The sequence below is a fragment of the Lissotriton helveticus genome, chromosome 11, assembly GCF_964261635.1.
Source record: "Lissotriton helveticus chromosome 11, aLisHel1.1, whole genome shotgun sequence".
NCBI lineage: Eukaryota > Metazoa > Chordata > Amphibia > Caudata > Salamandridae > Lissotriton > Lissotriton helveticus.
The window spans coordinates 1,055,094,292-1,055,109,686 of record NC_136072.1 but is presented as its reverse complement, the minus strand read 5'-3'; the positions used below and the strand labels follow the sequence as shown (position 1 = coordinate 1,055,109,686).

Below are 15,395 nucleotides of genomic sequence, written 5' to 3'. Positions count from 1 at the left end.
ACTGAGACGTATAAGTTGCTGTCTTTCATTGCATCATCTTTTCTGACCCTCAGTGACATGTAAAAATTGTGTAAATTGTGCCTTACAAACCTTCCCAAGGCAGTCGACAATCAGAAGAATGAAATCTGGAACTTTAATGTTTTAACGTTCTAATCTCAGGTACCCTGCTTAACAAAGTGAGTGATTCCCACAAAATCAGTTAATCACCCGGTGCCTTTGTTTCATTTTCTGAAAAAAATGGTACAATTTGCATACGATCAGAGACATATATTAAGAGCATTGTAAAAACAAAAGAATAAGAATGTGTGATTTATTTTAACGTGATAAGTTAGTTACTTTAAGCCAAGCAAGGCAGTGATTCAGCTTCTTTAAAGATCTCTATAACTTGCCTTGTGAAATGTGGAAGAGGTGTGGTGCAGCGGCCCGGGCAACTGACTCGGGAACCCGAGGGCTCACGGTTGGATCCCCGGTGCCGGCGGCAGATCAGCCCAGCACCATGTGACTCTGGGCAATAGCTTGCTTAATCTTCCTGAGGGCCCCCAGCACCTTGACACCTTCGGGTGATTGTTCGCGCTTTACAAATACTGGGCAATGCTCTGTGTCACCCAAAGTGGCTGAAGGAGTAGCTGCTTCCTGGTCCTGCTGCCCTCTGCTCTTTAAATTGAAAGTGATTGTTGTTTTTTTTATACACTACATATTTCAGGCTGTTCTGGGATACTCCCGGCAGTGTGGGTAGGTCGTAAGGAGCCACACAGGACTACGATATCTCCACTCTATAGGGAGACCTAGCCTGATGTGTTGACTGCCGGGTACTGTTGATGCCTGGACTGTAGTGACTATTAGGCAGTTCCAGTGCACTACAGGTATATTTAGTCTTTAGCAAAACTTCTAATTGTGATTGAGCTTTTTAAACACTAGTTACTGATGGGGGCGTGGCTTGGGCGCCGATGGGAATGGCGGCGTGAGCTCGGCGCTCCGCGCGCGACCCCGGCAAAAATCCTGGTTTTCCCTGCAAGCCACCGCCGAGACCTTGCACCCTGAGCATCTGAAGCACTTACCACCTTTAGCCATCGATTGGTGGAGTAGCCGGGGCTGTCTGAGCGGCCCGAGATCCTGATAATTGAGCTGGTGTAGCTCCGTGTGAGGCGACAAAATGGCAGAGGCATCAGAACGCCGATGATCGTTCCTGCCGAGACGCACGGCGGAGGTCCACGGCAAGATCTGCGGATGTAAGCAAAGGGGTTTCTGAACTGAACCCTGGGCGCTCGGGCCCGCAGAGTGCAACGGAGAGGGACATTGATGCTCGAGCCCGGGGCGCTGTTATTACTGGATGCTGCGACCGCTGCAAGATGGGGGAGCGCCCTTTCGTCTGATGCGACGGGGGACCTGGCTGAGGGGCGCCCTCGATTGGTGCTGGCAAGAGCTCGAAACGTTAGGACACGGGCGGCCCTGTGCTGGGGGTGCCACCTGGGGCTGGCGACTGGTGCTGGTGAGCGGTGAGCCCAGAGGTGTGGCGGAGTAGCATGGAGCGCGCAAGCTCACGCACGGGAGAGGACAGCGGTGGCCGCGGATCTCTGGCGGCGGCGCCCGAGTCTGTGTGGTGCGGCGGACCTGTCCCCTGAGCAGCGGAGGTGAGGAGGAGCCCGGGCGGGCAGCGCTGCCCATGCTGGGTTGAGGACCGGCCGTGCGGTGAGGGCCCCTTGGGGCGAATTGACTGCGGGGAAGGCAACGGTGTGAGACACGTCCCTTGGCCATCGTGCGCTGCAGGAGGCGCGGTGTGGCCTGCGGCGTTGCGCCCCCCGCACTGGAGTGGAGCAGTGGCCCCTGGTAGATGTGCGGGCAGAAGTACTGGAACACCCAGTAATTATTTGGTACAGCTGAGTGGGCACGCGGGAGTGGCAATCATCTTGACTGGGGACTGTAGCGGCGCCAGTGAGCATGCATGTTGCACTCGGATCCTAGTGCAGACCTAAATCAGCGATAGTGCGCCACAGTAGACATGTGCGACGTTCGGTCCTGCAGAGGTTAGTGGAGTGGCTAGATACTTCGTGTGGGACACCAGCTGAGAACTCGCCCGGAGAGGGGCCAGCTCCTGCGGACTGCTGGGCGCACCCCGCGCGGGGCCCTGCCGCTCTGGGGCCGCGGCGTCCCTGGCTTGCACTGTGGGGAGCTCTAGAACAAACACTGTGTGGTGCCTAGTGCTGATTGGGTTATCCAGCTGCAATGAAGCTCAGAGGTAGAAAGGATGGGGCGGCGGAATCGGATGACCTTACCAACGCGGAGGACGGGGCCGTTGAGCCAACAACAGAACCCAATCTCCAACAACAATTTGATAGGATTTTGGAGGCCATTGCGGCATCGAGAGAAGCCCTTCAGCTAGACATTGCGCAAGTGGCGACTGGGCTGGGGCTTCTGAGGGCGGACCATTCGAAATTGGTGGATAAAGTAAAAGCAAACGAGAACTTCTTCGGGACTTGGCGCCGGCTCACACAGCCCTGGCGGTTAAAATGGCGGATGCTCTGGACCTTATAGAGGCATTGGAGAAGAAGGCAGAAGATTCCGAAAGCAGAAATAGACGAAACAACATACGCGTGGTTGGTCTATCGGAAATAACGGAAGGAACTGATATGATTGCCTTTCTGGAGAATTGGCTCAGGACGACGGTTGCGCCGGAAGGTTTGTCCACATTCTTCACGCTTGAGAGAGCACATAGGGTACCGGCGCAGCCACCGCTGCAGGGCCGCCCTCCCAGGCCAGTAGTAGCTAGACTGCTCCACTATAAAGACAGAGACCTGGTGATTCAGAGAGCACGGCAGGCTGGCCCCTTTGTCATAGGGAATAGCAAAGTAACAATATTCCCGGATTACACGCAGGACATCCAGAAATGTCGCGCGTCGTTCCTAGCGATTAAAAAAGAGCTCAGAGAAGAAGGAATTCCATACTCGCTGATATTCCCTGCAAAGCTCAGAATTATTGTGGATGGCCTGACGCAGTTCTTTCTCACGCCTGAGGAAGCTTGGACCTGGCTAGAAACGTATCGAGCAGGAACGAACCCGAAAAGATCGGCAATGTTCGGAACAGGGTAATGAACCACGAGTGCGCAAACTCCAGAGACTGTGGAAGAAGAACAGGGCCATGCGGCAGCGGATGCTATCACAATTGGCGGTGGAAAGGCAGGGAGCGCTGGATGCGACGGCCGCGGTCACTGGCTCGCAGAGAACGGAATCGGCAGCGGGGACTGAATCGGAGGAAGATGGACTGAGATCTGAGGCTGAGCGCTCGGAAACTGATAGCACTAAATGCCCGGAGGTGACACCCGGAATGGCTGAGGCATGTTGGACGAATAATTCTGTGGACTGGTTTTTGTCTCCTGCTGTATTGACTCCGAATGGTAGATCGTGCCATTGCAAATAGGTGAAATGGCGGAATGGGGGAATACACGGATCCTGTGAATTTGTTAGGGGGTGCATGGCTGGCGCTGCTGCCTGTTGGGGCCGGGCGACCCCCTCTCGCCCTTAAGGCAAACCTGTGGTGGCTACTAGAGGGTGTAGTTGTGTGTGTTGTGTGGTTTGGATGGGGACTGATAGTTCTGTATTAGGTCCTGTTCTGGGGGGGAGGAAGGGGGTTGTTTATAAGGGAATTGTTGTTTGGGGAGGCGTCTTTGGTGTGGATGGACAGATGTGGTGGCCCAGGGTGGGGAAGAATACTCACAGTGAATACATTACCTGAATTGCCTTGGAATGTTCGTGGTATGAACTCTATGGTGAAACGGCACAAAATACACTCATACCTAGTGCGGAGGGGAGTCCAAATAGCTCTGCTTCAAGAGACCCATCTCACTAAAGCAGAGGGGCTGGCACTGCAGCGTAGGTGGAGAGGTCAGATCTTTAGCACGTCGTACTCGGCGTTCGCCAGACGGGCATTGATCTGGGTGAGGGCGGGTGTCCCTTTCCAGGCCACGAACCATATTATAGACCCGGAAGGCCGGTATGTAGCAGTGGAGGGGAAGCTTTATGGTAGGGATGTTGTCCTGGGCAGCCTCTATGCTCCCAATGTGGATCAGGCACGGTTCCTGGATCATATTTCAGGAGCATTGGCGCATTATCTAGCCGGCCCAGCAATAGTGGGAGGGGACTTTAACTCCATCACGGACATAGTTCTTGATAGATCGCATCCCCCGCTGGCTGACTCTCCAGTACGCAGATTGGCTGGGAAACGTTTGGAATGGCAGGAGCGATAGGGCTTGCTGGATGCATGGCGTGCACACCACCCTCAGGTTAGGGATTACTCCTTTTTCTCGGCCTTGCATGAGCTACACGTCAGGATAGATGCTATACTGTGTTCTCAGTCGATTGCCCATATGGCGGCGCACTCTGATTATTTAGCCAGAACTATTTCAGATCATAACCCGCTGTTGCTGTCCTTGCACTGGTTGCGAGAGAGGTCTTCCATACCTACCTGGCGGCTTCGCCCGGAGACGTTGGAGGTCCAGGTCTTCTGCACAGAGATTAAAGAAGTAATTGAGAATTACTTTGAGGTCAACCAGGGAACTGCTTCTACTAGGGCGGTAGAATGGGACGCCTTCAAGGTGGTCATCCGGGGGCTTTGCATTAGCAAATATTCTGGGGTGAGGAAGGTACTCTTACACGACGTGTCCAAGGCGGAGGATCGCTTAAGGGAGATGGAGAAGCAGAGGCCTGAGCAACCGACATTGCAAGCGAAGCTCATTGAGGCGAAGGAGGCAGTAGCGATTGAGGTAGAGCGCCTGCGCTGTTTTGATCACAAGAACTATATGGTGAGATCTCATGCTGAACGAGATAAAGTGGGCACGCTGCTCGCAAGACTAGCAAATCCGGTCCAGAAGGGGAACCCGATCATGAGCATAGAAACTGATGCAGGGGATATGGTTTACTCCCAAGGAGAGGTGGTGTCGAGGTTTCTAGCCTACTACGAATCACTATATCGGTGCAGGTTGGAAGGGGTGGAAACAGACATTGGGGAATATTTGGCGGAGATTCCCCTTCCGCGTCTAGATGAAGAGCAAGCTGCGATCTTGAGAGGGGATATAACATTGTCAGAGATCAGGTGTGCGATTAAGAGCATGGCCAGGAATAAGGTGCCAGGAGCGGACGGACTACCAATAGAATTTTACGCACACTATGTGGATATTTTAGCGCCCTGCCTGCTGGAGGTATACGCTGAAGCCAAGACGCTGGGTCACTTGCCCGCGTCGATGCGTGAGGCATTGATCATCCCCCTCTTGAAACCAGGTAGGGTAGGCACAGATGTGACCTCCTATAGGCCGCTGTCTATGTTGACGGTGGACTACAAAATACTGAGCCGGATTCTGGCGTCCCGACTACTGCCATATATGACCACGCTGGTTCATGCTGACCAGGCGGGGTTTATCCCTACATGGAACACATCTTCGAACATCCGGAGATTGGTGCGGATTATGGGAGGGAACCACCATGATGCACAATTGCCGCTGGCCTTGTCGGTTGATATAGAGAAGGCCTTCGACAGTCTGGAGTGGGCCTTTCTTTACAGCGTGCTGGAGAAATTTGGTCTGGGGGACCACTTTGGGGCGTGGACGAGGGTGTTGTACTCCTCGGCTAGAGCAAGAGTGCGGCTGGGTGAAATGATTTCTGCGCAATGTCCGGTCCTGAGAGGGACGAGACAGGGGTGCTCTTTGTCCCCGCTATTGTTCGCCCTGGCAATGGAACCCCTTGCGGCATGAGCTAGGTCGGGGCAGGTCTGTAGGGGTCTGTGGTTGCACAACGTACCCCATTATATATCTTTATACGCAGATGATTTGCTTCTGTATTTAGACAACACTGAGGGCTCGTTGCGGAGGGCAGTGTCCCTGCTCGCGCAATTTGGAGCACTATCGGGCTTACAAGTGAACTGGCGTAAGACATGTCTCTTCCCGTTGCGGCCATGTGCACAGCCGCTGCAGTTGTTCGGGGGGATGACATGGGAACCGACCTGTCTGACATACTTGGGGGTCCGGATCTATCATGCTGCCTCGGACATGTTGGAGGGGAACGTGGGGCGCTGTATCAGTGCGCTGAAGGGAAGCATGGCATTCTGGGCTACACTCCCTCTTTCGGTTGTAGGGAGAGTGGCCCTTCTCAAAATAGTAGACTTACCTCGATTGCTTTATTATTTCCGAACTTTGCCAATATGGGTTCCCCCTGGTGTGTTTCGGAAGTTGCGCTCCATGATTACTTGCTTTTTGTGGGGGAACGGTCGACGGAGGGTAGCGTTAGCAACATTGATGAGACTTAAGGCCGAGGGCGGAATGGCAGTTCCCGACTTCGAGCTTTACTATCTGGCGGCCCAGCTACAGGTGCTCACGCAACACGTAGCGGTGGAATTTCGAGGTCCTGAAGGGTTGCGAGGTGCGGGGATACAGAGACATATCCTCTCATACATAATAATGCAACAAAAACTTCACCTAAGGGACTTGACGTTAGAGAACACCCTTAGGCTCTGTTAGAATAGGAGCAGGTGTAGAGCTGGAGTGGTTCACCCGTATGCGCCTGAACTACCGTTGGGGATGCTGACAGCACTGCCGCATGGTGGCGACTGGTCCCCCCTTCTGGCGTGGGAACGGTTGGGACTCCAGATGATAGGCGATCTGTATGAAGTTGGGGTGCTGCTGACATTTCAGGCTTTACAGGAAAGATATAGTCTCGCAGATGGTAGCTTCCTGATTCACGCCGCGCTCACGATAGCAATTTGGAAACATTGGCAGGGAGGTCAGGTAGAACCCATGACCACTATGGCTTGCCAATATGTGGTAATGGCTGCGGGGACGGTTAAGGCCGTCACGTGCCTTCAGTCTAGGATGCTACGTGAGGGACTCCAGCCACTGGATGATCTAAAACAAAAGTGGGAGGGGACCATAGGTAAATCGATACCGGACACAGTGTGGGGCCATATCCTGGGGAGAACTTGGAAGGGGAGCAGAAACGCGCGTTTCCAACAAGTACAATTCTTTATTTTGCACCGTGCTTGCCTAACCCCAGGAAAGATCCAGAGATACTTTAAGGTCCATAGCGCAGCGTGCCCCAGATGTTCAGCACAGGGAGTGGAGTTGGAACATATGCTCTGGAATTGTCCGGCCCTGGGAGACTATTGGGTGGAAGTAGGAGAGCTCCTCACTGAGATCACTGATAGACAGTTAACCTTTGATGCTGCTGTATGCCTTCTACACTGGTTCCCGCATGCTCCCAACACTAAGGTGACCAGTAAGTTCATTGACCTGGGCCTCCTCTTAGCGAAGCGGGAAATTACCTGCCATTGGAAGTCGATAGAAGGACCATTGAGTAGGAGGTGGCGGGCGGAGTTGCTTAAATGGGCTAGTAGTGAGAGCTCCGTTAGGTTTCAACAAGCCAAGCGAACAATAAATGTGAAAGCTCTAGACATGGCCAAGGCCTGGGACACGATAGTGCAGGCTCTGCTGAATTATCAGAGGGAGGGAGAAGATTGAAAAGTGAAGTACTAAGATGTGACGATACATGAGCGCACTGTATTTTGAGTGTTCCCATTGTCGCTGGTGCTATGCTGTGATGAATATGTTTTTTTTCTTTTTAAATGAATCCACACCAATCGCCAAAAGGGGGTTGGGTTCCGAGGGAGTTGGTTGGGGATAAACCTGAAGATATATTTGATGGGTCTAAGGGAAATGGATGGTGATTTTGGATTGTATGATGACCAAAAATCAATAAAATATGTTTTTTTTTAAAAAAAACACTAGTTACTGATGAACACACATACCTCTCAGTGTAGACAGTCCCAGTTGGGTCCTGAAGAATCGCGAGTATTGACGCTCACGCGAGAAACATGTTGACCGTCTAACCCATAATTCTCAATCGCTGACCCAATAACAGGGGACATAACACCCCATGGAGCGTCAGCTACACTGCTTTTAACTGAGGCAGGAGACCCCCAGAATAAAAATCGCTTTCCGGTACTCCCAGCCCCATTTTTAACTCACTATTACGTCTACACACCTGTTCTGCCTCTGTACCGGCACTTCACCAAACAGCTGTTGGAAAAAGATCTCAGATAAAGTGCCCCTCTTTGAGGTGAGCCCGTTGGGTATTGCACCGCTGACCCAACGAGGAGCAGCCCAGATGATGAAGCATGACATCTGCAAGGGTGTGTGAGGGCATTACAATCCAACATATGGATTTCCCCTTCACCTCCATGTGAGACGCAGTGGACCCTAACTCTTTAGTGACTGTCACTATTTCCTCACGAGGAACAGCACCACAATCCTTCTTTGATTTCCTGTTCTGGGATACTGTCATTATTGTAAAGAATAGGAGGATAATTTCACCTAGATCTGAGTGAGATTGTCATTAGAGTTCCCTAGTCCTCCCGTAAGAACCCCAGTGCACTGCTTCACTTGCGGATATAGTAAAACGAAGCAGCATAGAGTGCCTGTCAAGCAATAGCTTCAAATGCACATTTTACCATTATTTCATTTTTCACTTTACCATAATGCTAATGATAGAAGAGATAGTCAGCAGTGTAGTGCCTTGTGTTTTATAGAGCACATGTACCCTATTGTCCCTAACGGACTCTGTAGTCGAGTGATGTTAGAAAATGGTCTTCTTTGCAGATGCCCACCACTTTTTGCGTCTATTAGAACTGCTAACAGGCCTGTGCTCGTGCTCTTTTCCCCAAAAAAGTGATGTGAAGTGGTATTCCCAATTGGCAAGGTACTTTGCTCCCTTTAAAAGTCACTAGTATATGGTATCAGTGGTACCCAGGGCAAGGGTGGTAAAGGGTCTTCAGGACGCAGCATAGTTTTGTGCCACCATGGATGTCCCAAGTAAAAGTGTGACTGCCGTTACAGCCCTGCTCGAGCAGCCTGTCTGCTTGAGAGTGACTCTGCACACACCTGGTGCTGCAAAGCCATACCACTGCCTTTATATAAGTAAGTCACTCTTAAGGTTGTCCTCCTAGACCCAGGAGGTAGAGTGTATTATATTGAAGGTGTGGATGTGTATGTTTATACATATATATCCCTTCAGTAACTCTGTTAAAGCAAGGTTTTACTGTAAGTGACCAGTGATTAATATGGCCTGGCTACCGAGAAAAATCAAGGTATCCAGATCCGTTATGAAACAACCAGTGGCGGCTGGTGGTGACATTTGAAAGTGATGTGGCGTAAAAGTTTGGTATAACTTTTATGTAGTGAGCGACACGAGCAAGCTTAATGGACAAACATGGGGTCCAGGGTGGGTCCTCCTTCAGAGAAAAAAATTCAAAAAAAGATTGGTAAATGGTGCATTTTAAAGCAAATTAATTTAGTGATGAAGCAAGGCTTATAAAGCAGTGGGAACGTATAGTTTTCAAATATTAAACACTTTAAAAACTGGCCTATATCTTACTGCATTAATATGTTCAACAGTTACTGTAATGTGCAATTTGTACAACGAGACAACTTCAGCCTTAAAGTGTGTGCTTGCACTGGATGCGGCATACACTTTGGAGGAAAATGCTGTAACCTGTCTTCGGAAAGGACCCACAGCTGCTGATTGCAAACAGGCATATAGAAATCTGTGAATACAGGTCTTTAAGTGGGATGAAAAATGTGGGTGCTCTCTAAAAAGGGACATGTAAAATACATTTCTGTGATTCCTATAGTGTGCTACAGGACTGGTATTTTGGTTTCTCTCTGAGATGTAATTGCATCCAGATATGTAACACAACTGATACACACCTAAAACTGGCCAGTACGATTGGTTTTGGCAATGGTTGTTAGCTGTTATGATGTTAGGATAAATGAGTAACATAAAGATATTTTTTAAATAAATAATTAACCTTCAAAATGTTTCAAATCTGAAATTTCAATAGTATTGAGGCCTGATGAAGGAGTTTTGGCCTTCAGTTATGTGCGCTTTATGTTAGATATGCATGTCCTTTTTCTCTGCCCATCTCCTCCCTCTGCACATCTTCAACCACCTCTTTCCTCTTCAGCATTCTCTTTTCACTCTTCCCCGAATGCACTTCCTTGCTTCTTCCTCGCTTCTTCCTCACTTTACCACTTCCAAACACACACTGTACTCACTCGCATTTAAGCAATTTATTTCCTTTTGCCCTGTAAATATTTTGCCATCTGTGCACCCTCTTCATGCACATTTTCACAGAATTGCAATTACAACTGGAATACTTGACCATTGTTCTGTGTGCCCTGCAGAGCGGCCATCCTACTGACAGGCACTTTGCTTTTGCGTCAGCATCGGAGCTCTCAATCAAAGCCCCTCATAAACACCTGGCACGGCTCAAAGTATGAATAGAAAAAAAACAGAAACACAACATGATTAAATAGCTAACTCTTGAGGAAGGCAAGAATAAGTAAAACTTGAAATAAGAGAGGAACTAAATAGCTGAAATGCATTGCCTTAACGTTTTTTAACACTCATTGTTCGTAAATCAATTCACGCTTGACTCGTATATTTGGATCAGTTCAAAGATGCTTTATTCGGTTTGTAAAGAAAATACAACCCTATAGCAACAGACGTAAAAAAAAATTTACACAGTACTGAAGCAGGCAAAAAAAACATGTAACAGGATGGCGCTTAGAAAATATAGACATTTAGCAACATTAATAGTACAAAATCATTAGGCCATTTAAAGAAATACGTTTAACTGTAATGTTAACATTTATACGACCTTTGATAGTGTGCAAATATGCAATTAAAGTGCTAAGTATCATCTCTATATTAATACATGTGCAAATTGGCGATTCTAAAGAAGAATTCTGCAACATCCTTCCTAAAGTGCCATATGCAGATAGCAGCACCTAGTCTGGCTATTCACAAGGGATAACTATGACAAAGTGCAAGTGCTAGGCCATTCCAACAATGGATATTACACAATAGCAGCTATTACTCCAACATACATATATGTGCAAATTAGCATAATAATACATGATGTCAACAGCATCTTATTTTAAAGTGCATAATACATTTAGCAGCTAAGAAAATTCATATAATAATTGATTTTCTTGCAGAAATACATTTTAAAATATAAGTAGCCACATAAAAACATACATCTGGGGACTCTAGGTTAAACACTAATTTCATTGCTGTTTGTAAATGACGCGTACTATATTTTAAAAAGATGGGTTTCAAGTAATATTTCCTAAAAGAAGTATACAAAATACAAAATAGCATAAAATGACACATGGTCTGTTTTGATTTGCCATCACATGGGCACAGACAAGTTCCCGGTTTTTTAGGCACAGGGAAAGCCACAAGGTGATGCACAATTCCTAAGCGGAGACGGGTTAACACAAATCGATGGGAGGGAATACTAACTATTACAAGGTAAAATTGGAAACCTACATTGATGTTATATTGTTGATAGAGATTGAATGTACTTTGTTTATTATATTTTTCCACTCTAGTCTCTGCTGTATATTTCAAAAACGAGACCTTTAACTCCCGCTTCGATAATATAGGATCCATTTTAAAAACATTAAAAATATCCAGACCATACAATATTTTATACCAATAATGTATATGGTTCAGCCAAGGAATATTCGATCGATGATCAAGTTTGATGCAATCAGTTATTACATCCTGTGTAAACTTTGTCTCCTCCTTTGCCCATATTGAACGCCATAAGGACAAGGGACGAAGAGTAATTAGATCATTAACATAATGCAAATCTAATTCCTTGTGTATTAGTTCCGTTGAAGCCGTAGCTGGGGCACTGATTAATCTTTTTAAAAATACATTTTCCTTTCCCTGGACAGTTTTGGCACTCTGTGCATCGTACCCCCAAACTCCGGCCCCATATATAGCTGACGAAATGCATCTGGCGTTAAAAAGGGTTAGCATTTCATGAATTCTGCGATCCCCTAGTTTAGCAGCAAATCTAAAAATACAGTTTGTATTCCTGGCCATTTTAAAAAGAACACTTTTTTGTTCATTTATCCATTTCCCATCTCCTGAGAAGGTAATACCTAAATAACAGAAGCTCTTAACAGATTCTAATTTCCCCCCTTCAAAAAAAAAAGGCTTGTGTTTTCTTAGTTTCTTACCACACACCATAGTAACAGTCTTCCCTTTGTTAATTTTCAATTTCCTATTTTCTATAAATACGTGGAATTGATTAATTAAATGTTGGCAGTCCATTATGGGTCCTAGAGAGGAGGATCGCGTCGTCCGCGTATAAAAGGACTGGGATAGGGTTGCCGTTTATAGTTGGTGCGTCTGCATTAATCATTCTTAAAGTTGTATCAACATGATTAATAAAAAGAGAAAATAATAGGGGGGCGAGTACGCATCCTTGACGGATGCCTCTCTTGACTTCAAAGAAAGGGGTGCACTCACCATCTGTTCCAAACCTTACTTTGCTTGTTAGATTATTATACAAGCGGGCGAGCAGATGGATAATTTCAGTAGGGGCGCCCATTGCCAGTAGTGTGGGCCAGAGCAGTGCGTGTTCCACCAGATCGAACGCGGAACTCAAGTCGGCAAAGCATAGGTAAAGATTACCAGATTTAGCTTTGGTATACTTGCCAACTATGAGTTCCAGGTTCACGCACTGCTCCATTGTTCCTATTCCCCTACGGAACCCATATTGCACAGGGGACAGGATGTTATTCTCCTCGACCCAGGCTTCCAATCTCACTAACAGGGCTCGACTGAGGATTTTAACTGTCGAGTCCAGAAGTGAGATTGGGCGATAATTCCTTGCCTCTGACTTGGATCCTTTTTTGTAGAGGGGTATAATGATTGATTGGCCCCATGTCAGGGGTAAATTACCTTCCACCGCTGCATTAAAGTAACGAGTCAAGATTGGGGCCCATAGTAATATTTCGTGTTTATAAAAGACCATGGGTACCCCATCGGGCCCAGGTGCTTTACCCCCCTTACTGTTTTTAATTGCCTCTGTCACTTCATTTAATGTTAAAAACAACTGCATTTTCTTCCATTTAAAACATAAAGTAGACCCATCCGGATTAAAATCAGAGTTAAAAATCTCAGAGAAGTGTGCAATCCATGCAAGACAACTGACGTGGGAACTGATCTCAGGAGTATTTTCATTCTTTAAGAATGGGCCATTTATAGTTTCCCAGAACAATTTATGGTTTTTAGTTGCAACGGCCATGTCAAGTTTATTCCAGGCATCATTCTGTAACTCCCTTTTTCTAGTTGACAAGGCCAGTTTGTAATTAATACGTTCTTCTCTAACTCTTTCTTTATCTCTGGGTTTAACATCAAGTACACTTTTCAACCTTTGCAGAGTCTTGGCACAATGTTTGTCAAACCACACAGTTTTGTTTCTTTTAATACTTCTATTTCTTTTTAACAAGGAATTATCAACTGTGCATGTAATTTTCATAAAATTAGAGAGAACGACTGATGCTATCACATTAGGTGCAAGACAGTATTCAACCTCTCTGGTGCATTTACAAATAACATCCTTTGTTAACTTATTAGGGTCAATTTTAGCCCATTTAATTCTCGTACCATTTGGTCTCACGACAGAAATCCCATGGACAGATCTACCGTGCACAACGGTTTTTGGGCCCCAGCCCATTAACTCCACTGAAATGCTGTTGTGATCACTCACAGGCTGCTCTGTTACCCAAACATTGGAAAAAACCGAACCGTTAGACAATAAAATATGGTCAATATTAGAATGGGCATCTCTCCCCCTAAATGTTGGGCACATTTCGTTTTTTTTGTTTTTTGTACATTCAAGCAGTTCCAGATTAAATTTGGCTATTAAATTATTCAGTGCGCTGCCATAATTACTGTGCGGGAAATGATTAACGTAAACGCTATCACCCCCTGCATAATCCTCGTGATGACCACAAATCCCCTTCCGAGCATGTCTACAGGCTTGAATGTTAAAGTCGCCTGTCCACAGTATTGCAAAATTGTTCTTAGAGAGAACAATTGCAGCTTCAATAGCACATTCAACGTCGGGGACAATCTTATCTCGTTTAGGGCCCACAATATTATTGTAAAAATTTACAATAATTAAATCCTTGCCATGACTGTGTGTTAGTCTCAATACAGACGCATGCTGGCAAACTACAGTGTGTCCCCCATCATTAAATTCCGTCAATTTAGTTGAAACCAAAGTCAGTAGGCCACCCTTAGCTCTACCAGCCTTGGAAGCTACTGCTGCCACACTATAGGAGGTATAACCTTCAACTTCTATTTGGTCTATATGCCATGTCTCTTGTAGACAAATAATATCATAGCCACATGTGATGAAGTTATCCCAAAACGGGGTACATAATTTTGAAGCGATTCCCGCTATATTCCAGGTGCCAATTATAAGGGAGTCAGCGCAATTGGCACCTGTACTTTCGGGGTGATTAGACAAAAGTGAGGCTTCCAAACTTACAATTGGAACAACATTAACATTTGTTGTAGTTATATTGTCATCTATAACATTATCTGTAACAGTACATGTACATAGCACATTATTTGGCAATAATAGATGTGGCTCAGTTATAGTTTTTACACAACTTTCAGCACCCAAATCTTTTTCCGAGGTCAATGTAACACCTATTTCAATGCTTCCAGAATGCGGGGTCAAGGGTAAATCAGCCAGTCAGTCATTCTCCTCAAGTGAGTTGAACAGCTGAAATCTGTTAGAAGTTGGGACCACAAAGTTGTCATATAGATTAGGGAGTAAAGGGGGGCAGATGGGTACAACATTAGGATGCTTAATAAAGGCCGCTCTTGGATGTTGGAAATTATGTGTAATAATTTGTCTTCCTGACTGGTTCCTATAAAAGTAGTCTAGTGGGAACAGCGTGATGTTATATTCGTGACTCGATGGCATAGGTACGTATAAGATCGAATCTCTCGCCCATTCTGTAGTCCTAAAATTTATGATTATACAGTCACCATCTATCTCCTTTTTATTTGGTCCCACCCAACCTACCCTCTGTGTGGTTATAATCTCTTCAGCACCTCGTATTGGGAAACCACAGTTTTTCACCAGCCAGTACAGGGTCTTATTTTTTAGGGTTTCTTGATTTTCAAATTGGTTGGGCAACAATTTGGGGACATTAGCAAGTATTGCTATAAACGGTCTACAATCAGGTGGCAAATTAATAGTAGCTGGAATAACGTTATTAATATGGCGCCTCGGTACAGGTAGGCTCTGGTTGTTGTTAGCCGGGTCACTGGTGTTTCTTTGACCCCCAACTACTTTTTGCCCACCCACTATCTTAGGGATAGTGGGTGTTGACCTCTGCCTTCCACTTGTAGAAGGTACCGGGTTTGCCGCCACAGCAGGCACACTTGGAGTACGATTTACTGTATTTAATTTGTTTTTGCTCAGATTCCCAGATTCAACATTAGTTGTGTGGGGTCTCACTTGCGTGCCAAGGTGTT

At 46.6% G+C, this 15,395-nt stretch overlaps 1 protein-coding gene across 10 annotated transcripts in view; it reads left to right on the top strand.

Moving 5' to 3' along the window:
- The window catches only part of CLIP1 (CAP-Gly domain containing linker protein 1), a 771,076-nt gene that overhangs the window by 414,688 nt on the left and 340,993 nt on the right, over window positions 1-15,395 (top strand). The window lies entirely within an intron of this gene.